Raw genomic sequence first — 8,471 nt, forward strand, 5'->3', positions numbered from 1 at the left:
CCTCATTGCAAAATTCAGTAGGCATAGACATATTCACACATACATCCATTGTCGCTAAAATTTGAGTCCACTCAAATGGCTCAAACAAATGCTCGAGAAAGGGTTTAGGTACATAGGCTTCATCGGTGCAATCCCTTTCTAGAATACATTCTTCTCGTTTTAAACTCCCATTTTCTAAATCTCCACACATCCAAATAGGAGTGTTTTTGTTTAACGAGGATGGAAGCTTGGTTTCAGCCGAAGAGTGTGAATCAAACTCTTGTATGGGTGTTTTCAAGGCATCTCTATAAGTGTGATCTTTTAGATTTACCCTTGTTATAGATCCCACTTGCTTCAAGTACAGATAATTGTTTTCCCAATCTTGGATAAGTTGTACCTGTCGCATGAAAGGTCTTCCCAATATGATTTCGTAATTGAGTTTTTTTCCAAAGTCTACTATGGAAAAAGTGTGTTGATATTCAATCCCACAGGAATTGACTATCACTTTTTCAAGCAGCCCTAATGGTCTCTCAATGTGTCCATCAGCCAATTGCAATTTCATTCGAGTTTGTCTAATGACTGGTTGTCCCCAGGATTCCCATACTGCTTTTGTGGCTATGGCTATGCCTGCTCCACTATCCAGTATTGCTATGGTTTCAATGTCATTATATTTCATTGGAAGGGTAGTGTTTCCTTCTTCCCCTTCGTAATATTCTCCGCCTTTGTTCATTGGAACAGATCGAATCTCTTTGTTGTCCCTTTCGTTTTTCAATTTTCCTAATTTTTTTGAGATTAGGTAAGAGTGCATTGGATGGGTGTAGACATGATTGAATGAACGTTGTCTACTTCTACGGTCTGTTCAACTCTTTTTACTTGAGTAGTCTTACACACTATGGATTCATCTTTGTTATCTCCCAGGTAAGAGGGTAATGTTTTCAAGGTCAATGGTTTCAACATTCCTGAAGCTTCAGATCTACAATCCCCGTACAAGGATTGTACATCCCTGTCCATATCAGAAGGTAGGTTGTCCAACCAAACTTCCTCTATAGGAGCTGACTTTAAAGTTAGGCTCCCATCATTGATCTCTCTAAATTTTTTTCATAAGTGTCCTGGCCAGGTTTCCTCCACGAATGGAATTCCATCTAAGGCATCTTCATTGTCCGGCACTATAAGTTTTGGTTCTTTTGTTTCAAGGTGAGGTTCTACCACCACATTGGATTTTCCTTTAGTGTCCCTTACCACAAGCTCCTCAGGTTTTGCCATACTTTCAAGCTTGGGTTTTTGTTTTCTAGCATTTCTTGCGTGATTCTTACCATTTTTTAATAAGCTTTAAGCTTAGTTGCTTCCATGTCTGGAGAAGGATAGTTTTTCCCTTTTTTTTTCATGTTTTGGCATTATTTGTCGTGCTTAGTAGGCTTCCAAGGCTGCATTAATAGTTTCAAAAAATTTATCAACCAAAATAGATTCTCCAAGTTTCACGGTTGTTTCCTTGATTTCACTTCCAGTTTCTTTCATCTTTTCCTAGAATAGCTTCTTTGCTTTCTCCTTGATTTCAGACCGTTGTTTTGGTTTTCTCATCTCTATCTTTTGCTTCTGCTTCTTTTGATCCTTTGAGAGGAAACTTTTGTATTTTCTGAATCATCAGACAAATTGTGTTTCTTTTTCTTATCCTGGGCTCTAGTGATTACCTTGATTGGAACAATCGGTTCACTCTTAGATGAGCTACTAGGTATCACTTGGACTATGTTTACTACTATTTTACCCTTGTTTAAAGGATTTTTAGTACAATCTTTTGAAAAGTTTCCTCCCTTTTTGCAACATTGTATGCAATAGGCTTCAACTGGCTTGAGGTTTTTGTCAGGCTCTGGGTATTCATTTTTCCAATGACCATTTGCACCACAGTTGTGACAGTTTTCCGTTCTTGGCTTAATCAGGGGTCTTACCATGGGAGGTATGACACCTTGATTAGCTACATAATACATTGGTGCGAGCTCTGGTGGAGAATAAGTCACGGGTTCTTCCATTGGTGGTAGATGTGAATTATACCAATCTCCTTCCACCATTATTGTAGATGGACTAGGCTCCGCATAGGGTGTAACAGGCACTAATGCTTGTTCATCTATGACTCCTTTAGAGTGCATGTACTTTCAGGCACTACATTATGTCCTAGATATGGAGGTTGTTTACCCAGCACAGGTTGAGGTCTTTCCATACCCATCATTGGTCTTTGAGCTTGGGTCATATTAGGCTGATACATGTACATGGGTTGTCCGTGTGGCCTCATAGGCACATACTGAACATTCCCATCATACTTTGGTCGGAAGTAGCACGCGTGGGTCTCATGGTTGATTCATTTACCCCGATTGCACACCATTTTTGTGACCTAATTGGTTGTCCCTGTTGAGGTATCCCTTGTCCTGGTCCTTGCATAGGTTCTTTTTGCATGTTGTTCATCATGTCGTTCATCCTTTTGAGCATATCTTCTACGGCTGAAAGAGGTGCTGCAGCAGCCGTTCCTACTTGTGCTGGTTTAGTGGATGTTGTTTTTTCGCTTTGGTTGTCTTTAGGGACATCTTCTTCGTTGAAAATATCACAATTGTCTCCTAAGTCAATAGCATCTGACACACACTCTTCTCGGGTTGTATGCTTCTTGCTATACAATATAGCATGAAGTTCTTTGTTTAGAAGTCCCTATAGAAACAAAGATACGAGTCGTTCTTCTGCAGGTATCTTTAGCCTTGGGCATCTGGCAATGTATTGTTTCATTCGAGTTGCACAATCCCTAACAGACTCACCATGTTTCTGTTTAAAGCTGTAGATTTGAGCTACCGTATTATATTTGATCCCCGTTTTGAAACAAGCACTTACAAATCCTTGAGCTAATGTGTTCAAGTCCATGATTGACCTTGGTGGAATGTTTTGGAACCATGTCAATGCTTTTTCTTCTAATGTCATTCCAAACCCCTCGAATTGAGTATGGAAATCGAATATACATTTTGCTCTTAGCACTTGCTTAAAGTTGGCTAAGTGGTCGTATGGATCCCTTGATGCACTGTATTTTTTGACCCATTTCTAAAAATCAGTTGGTCTGACGGGTCTGTTTGGTTCAACTCCCGGTCTCCTGGGAGTTGGTCTTGTTCCGAGTCCTTCAAACCAGTCTGTTGGAAATAGTGACTCATGTAGCCCTTGACTGGCCTTAGTGTCACTCGGTTTTCTTTGTGATGAGGTGGTTTCTAGTTTCTTAACATTACTCTCAGATGATCTCTCATGGTGTTAATCTCTTGGAATTGTTTCTGGTCCTTGTCCCAATATCCAATCCTTATGGAATACCCTTGGTATTTGGTTTGTTCTACCTCCTAATGAGTCATCATAACAAAGTTGTTGTTATAACAGTCCCTAAACAGGTAGGTTGGTAGGTCTGCTAATCCCTTATCTTTAATCTTGAAGATATAGATGATTTTCATGGCCGTTAGATGTCTCGATTTGGCATGCAAAGTCCACAGAAGATCTTTTACGTTTCTATCCTCCAAACAATAGACTCCGATCCTAGGATTATTTGTACTAAGCCGTTTCAAAGGCTTCAAATCTACTTGATCGTATCCCTTGAATTCCAAAGTTGGTGGTCCTTCTTTTGTTGACATATATGGGATTATGGTGTTTACTTCTAACCCCCATTTGTCTATCACGCCAAGGTTTTTGACTTGTACATACTGAGTTCCATTTCTGTCCATGTACATTTTTCCTTGTTTGTTTTCCCTAATCTCTTCTTTGAATACAATACCATGGTCATCAATGCAAATAGCATACTCTTCGTTAGGATCTAGGTAAACCTGAGCTCCATGGCGATTAGTCTTATAAAATGAGAGTATATGCTTATAGCGCATTGTCGTTCAGGTTTTCGAGTGAGTCAAGTAGGAAGACATTTCAGATGTCGAATCTGGAAAAGTTTCTGAGACTTATTTAAGAATAGTGTGCAAGGAATTGCCTTGATTCACGCTTTCTTCGGTGGATACTCTACTGGAGTTTTCTCCGAGTATGCCCTGATTTCCTAGTACACAACCAGATCTAAGGTTCATATAGTCTTATGAAGCCCTGGATAGAGTACTTACCTTTATTTTGACTTGTTGTCAATTTCCACTTGATTTGATTGCAACTTTCAATCAAGCTACCGATTTCTCGTCTGCAATCTGATTCATGTACAAATTTGATCAAGTTAGCTATTGTTCTATAAAGACAGTAGAGTTTTTGCTAATTGTCGTGAATGGTCTATATGTATCTCTTCAAATTGAGCTATGGGAGTCGACAATTGACTTTCAAATTTGACTGTGGCAAAAATTCAAAGGATTAATCTGCAACTTGGAAACTGAGTGAACATGTATCAAATTGGATCCGATTGAACCCAAAATTGCCTAGTGGATTTGTATTATGCTGGTCTAATATTGTACAAGTTCAAATGTCAAAACTGATGTCACTGTGTAGTAGTAGTAAATAATCGTGATTATTTATTTTTGCTTGTTTTTTACACTTTTTGGCTTGTTTTGGCAAGTATACAACCTGTTAAAGTCCCTGGATAAGTTTCAACAAGTTTGGACAAAATCTGTTCAAGTTTATCAACGATTTTGTGTCCGCAGACTCTGATTTCAAGAATCTGGCTTAAGTCTCACTTTTGTGATCCAAATTTCACCAAAATTGATTTGTAGGGTCTACTTGATATGCTTGACCTTGTGGTATACTCAAATTTACAAATTTGTCAATTTTTGAAGCAAATGTAAATAATCGCGATTATGTATTCCAGCTATATTTTTGTAAATTTTTATCCCAACTTTGATACAGATCTGTTAAGCACCTCAAGTTAAGTTCTCTAGCCAAGTTTCATCAACTTTGGACAAGTTTTGGTCAAATGGTCATCAATTTTCTTTCCGTGGACTAACCTTGCAAATTTGGTCAAAATTTTCAATCCACTGATCCAAATTTCACCAAATTTGGTTTGTGGGCTTATTACAACATCGTAAAACTAGTGATATGCCAACTTGGTCAAAAAAGTTGAAAAATGGGGCAGATGTAAATAATCGCGATTATTTACAACTGGAAAATTTTTGCATCTTTTTTGTCAAGTGAGCATGTACACATGTTTATCACATCAATATAAGCCTATGAATCAAATTTCAACAAGTTTGGATAAATTTTTTTCCCAAATTACACTCAAGATTCAGAAAGTCAGTACAAACTTTAGTATTTACCTAGTTTTTTGTAAGTTTGGTGATCCAAATCTTTTGTGCCTTTACAAAAGTTGTTTGTACACATACAATGATTCAATGGTATGAACCTTGGTCAAATCTGAGCTGAAAGTTAATAATCGCGATTATTAACTTAGGCTTGAAATGAACCAATTTTTGCAATTTTTCAATGGACACTCTTTTTATGAGCTATTTTAAACCTATGAATCAAGTCAAAACTTAATTTGGCCTAGAATGTCAAGAAAAAGTAAATAATCTGAGTTTTGGCCAACTCTTGAAATTTTTACCTTGAAGTGTCCTTGAGCTTACCCACTAGTTCGGACAACTTTTAAGCTTACTCTCTAATCGGATTGAGTGGTTTGGAGTCTTTTCGTGCTATTTCTAGCCGTAGACCTGAAATTTGCAACTTTCAATAACAACTCACAATGATTTTTTTAGAGAGAGCAATGTTCTGAAATCCACCTCGGATCCTACTTACCCTACTCCTAAATTCTCATGCAATGGGGTTGTGGAAAGTGTCCACAAACACTTGTTTTCTTGTCTTTTATGGTTTTCTGAGCATTGATCTTAAGACTTGTCTTGTTTATCAATCATCCTCAAAATCCTAATCTACTTCTACAATCCTAAAGGCACTCAACAATAAGTACGATTACTTCCAAGCTACCTCTACACAGCAAAAGACAACAATCTTAGGCTATGCGGTTTTTAAAAGAAAGTTGCGAACTCTAAGCGATCCTAGAGGAAGTTAAAGGATAACTTCACAAGACGCTTGTGTTTTTCCCTAGTGTAGGTCTCTTTGATCCTCAGCAACGGCGCCAAATGTGGGACGCGTGTCTAACCTCACTGTCCTATCTTATTGCAATATTAGCAAGAACTACGATTAAATTGTCAATCCATGGGATGAAACTGACTTGACTAGTGCATAGAGGCTTCAAGAGGGTGTCAGTCTCTTAGAAAACAACTAACAACTCGCATCTCACTCATGCTACACTCAAGTGAAAGAAATCACTAAAAGCCAATCGCTCATTGGTAAACAAATCACATCCGTTGCGGCATCAAATGACATACAAACGTAATGAAATGTTTATAATACCTAAGCACACATGCTTATGGTCTCAAATACCACTTTAGATCAAGTGCCAAAATCGCGATATTAACAGCAGTGGATTTTTGACCTAGTCGTTTTCGACCTAGAAGACATCTAAATGCTTAGCAATGACGCCCCAATACCCCACCTATGCTTTGTTTTTTATTTAAAAGTATAAATTTCTAGTTATGGTGAAATTAGGCTGCAGTTCGTCAATGTCAAAATCTATAAAATACCGTGAGTGAATCTAGATGCCCATCGAATCTAGAAATGACATTGGAAACAGAAAAGTACTATGTCAAATAGGAGTCTCCTTTAGTCTTTATGTATTTCGAAGATGGTAGTGAAGAATGTTTTGACCTACACTACACTAAGCTTTGTTCACCTACTTGTTCACCAAAACACGCTATCTTCGTACATTGTTCACCAAACATGTTGTTAAGTCATAAAAGTTGACTTCCAATTTTGTGAGATACTAGTATGTGACCCGCGCGTTGCTGCGGCCAAAGAAACATTGTTTCTATTCTTGTAGGGATATCTTCTCTTCCAAGTGAAACACTATCAATACTCTATTCCTACATGTATATTCTATTTCTTTTCTAAAAGTAAAGCATTACACAACCTCTTGAATATTCTAACAAACATAAATATATGTAAGATTCTACAAAGCATTCTTTGATACTAAGCTTGGCAGCTTCTCATAGACATTGTTTTTCATAAGGTGCTAGCCCTTGTTCAAAAAACTTAGGAGTGCTCTACTTCTATTGTGGTAGAGAGAGAGAGAGAGAGAGAGAGAGAGAGAGAGAGAGAGAGAGAGAGAGAGTCTCCTCCTTCTGGTGTATCTTGGTTTAGCAATGCTACCAATGTTGATTATACAGATTAGGTAAGTTAGCATGGTGTGAAGAGATGAAAGCTGTCTGAAATCAATGACAATAAAACTTTTTTAGAAAATGGAATTCTAGAATTGGTTTCAACAATAGGAACACAATTGAATTCAATGTCTCTACTCCACTCTCCTACTTACTTCTATCCTTGCGTCTTTCTTATGAGCAAGACATGGTAGAAGTGTACATCATAACTTCTTATATGGCAAGAAGACCATCTTTGCCTTGGTCTACCTAGAGTTGACAAAAGTGCTACCGAGTTGAGAAGTACAAACTGGGTAAGCCAGCAAGTTTTTAAATATGAAGGCCCATAATTGCTACAGTAATTGCTCGATTGTTTATTTTTGTAGGAGTTTCAGCCATTATGCTAAACTGAAGGACGTGGTGTAAAATTGAGGTTGTTCACTAAAATCATGCATGTCATTGATCTCTATTTACCTTTATCCTCTAATTACAAAATCATATTTCTCTTTGAGAGAGCAGATTTTATTCAACTAGCTTGAGCCTATTTCCTTGCACACAATCTATACTATACCAACCATTTGGCTTTATTGTTGCTCTGTTAACTGTGTGATTGGACAATTTAGGCAATGTAGGACAGCCTCTTTTTGTGTACACATTAGGTTCCTTGAAAATTTGAGAATATGAGTATCATACCCTACTTGAGTACACACACACATATATATACTACATATATGTATAGTGTGTACATATATATATTCTTATATCAAAGATTTGTCACATAGGTCTTGAAGCCTCTTGTTGTTGTTATAGTACAATAACTATGACATTCAAAACTTTTATGCTCCCTTCGTGCCCCCCCCCCCCCCCCCCCCCCCAAAACCCTCTCTCTCTCTCTCTCTCTCTCTCTCTCTCTCTCTCACACACACACACACACACACACACACACACACACACACACACACACACGCGTATTAGATGGATAGCAGTTTGCATGGAGCTCATGTGTGCATACACATATGACTTTCCATTGTGGTATAGTAGTTGAAAAATTGGCACAGCGGTTGAAGTGATGACCTCAAGTCAATGCACGAAAAGGATGAGCAAGCTCCTTTTTCTCAATCTCTAAAAAAAAAAAGTATAGATGGCTATGGTTGGTCTCTCTTTCTCTCTCTCTCTCTCTCTCTCTCTCTCTCTCTCTCTAAGGTCTTGAACTTGAGACCATCAAATAGATCTTTGAGATCTCATTGGATCACTCCTACAACATTTTAAATTCTTCTTTTTTCAAGACATGTGTGTGTGTGTGTGTGTGTGTGTGTGAGA

General features: G+C 37.9%; 1 long non-coding RNA gene across 1 annotated transcript; it reads left to right on the forward strand.

Moving 5' to 3' along the window:
* The first annotated feature begins 7,018 nt into the window (after positions 1 to 7,018).
* LOC147456328 (uncharacterized) lies at positions 7,019 to 7,932 on the forward strand. The gene is made up of 3 exons (XR_015188509.1): positions 7,019 to 7,186; positions 7,358 to 7,465; positions 7,538 to 7,932. It is a non-coding gene; the product is annotated as an uncharacterized LOC147456328 (long non-coding RNA).
* The last annotated feature ends 539 nt before the right edge of the window (positions 7,933 to 8,471 follow it).

The sequence above is a fragment of the Adiantum capillus-veneris genome, chromosome 6 (genome assembly GCF_014529385.1).
Source record: "Adiantum capillus-veneris isolate H3 chromosome 6, ASM1452938v2, whole genome shotgun sequence".
Taxonomy (NCBI): Eukaryota; Viridiplantae; Streptophyta; class Polypodiopsida; order Polypodiales; family Pteridaceae; genus Adiantum; species Adiantum capillus-veneris.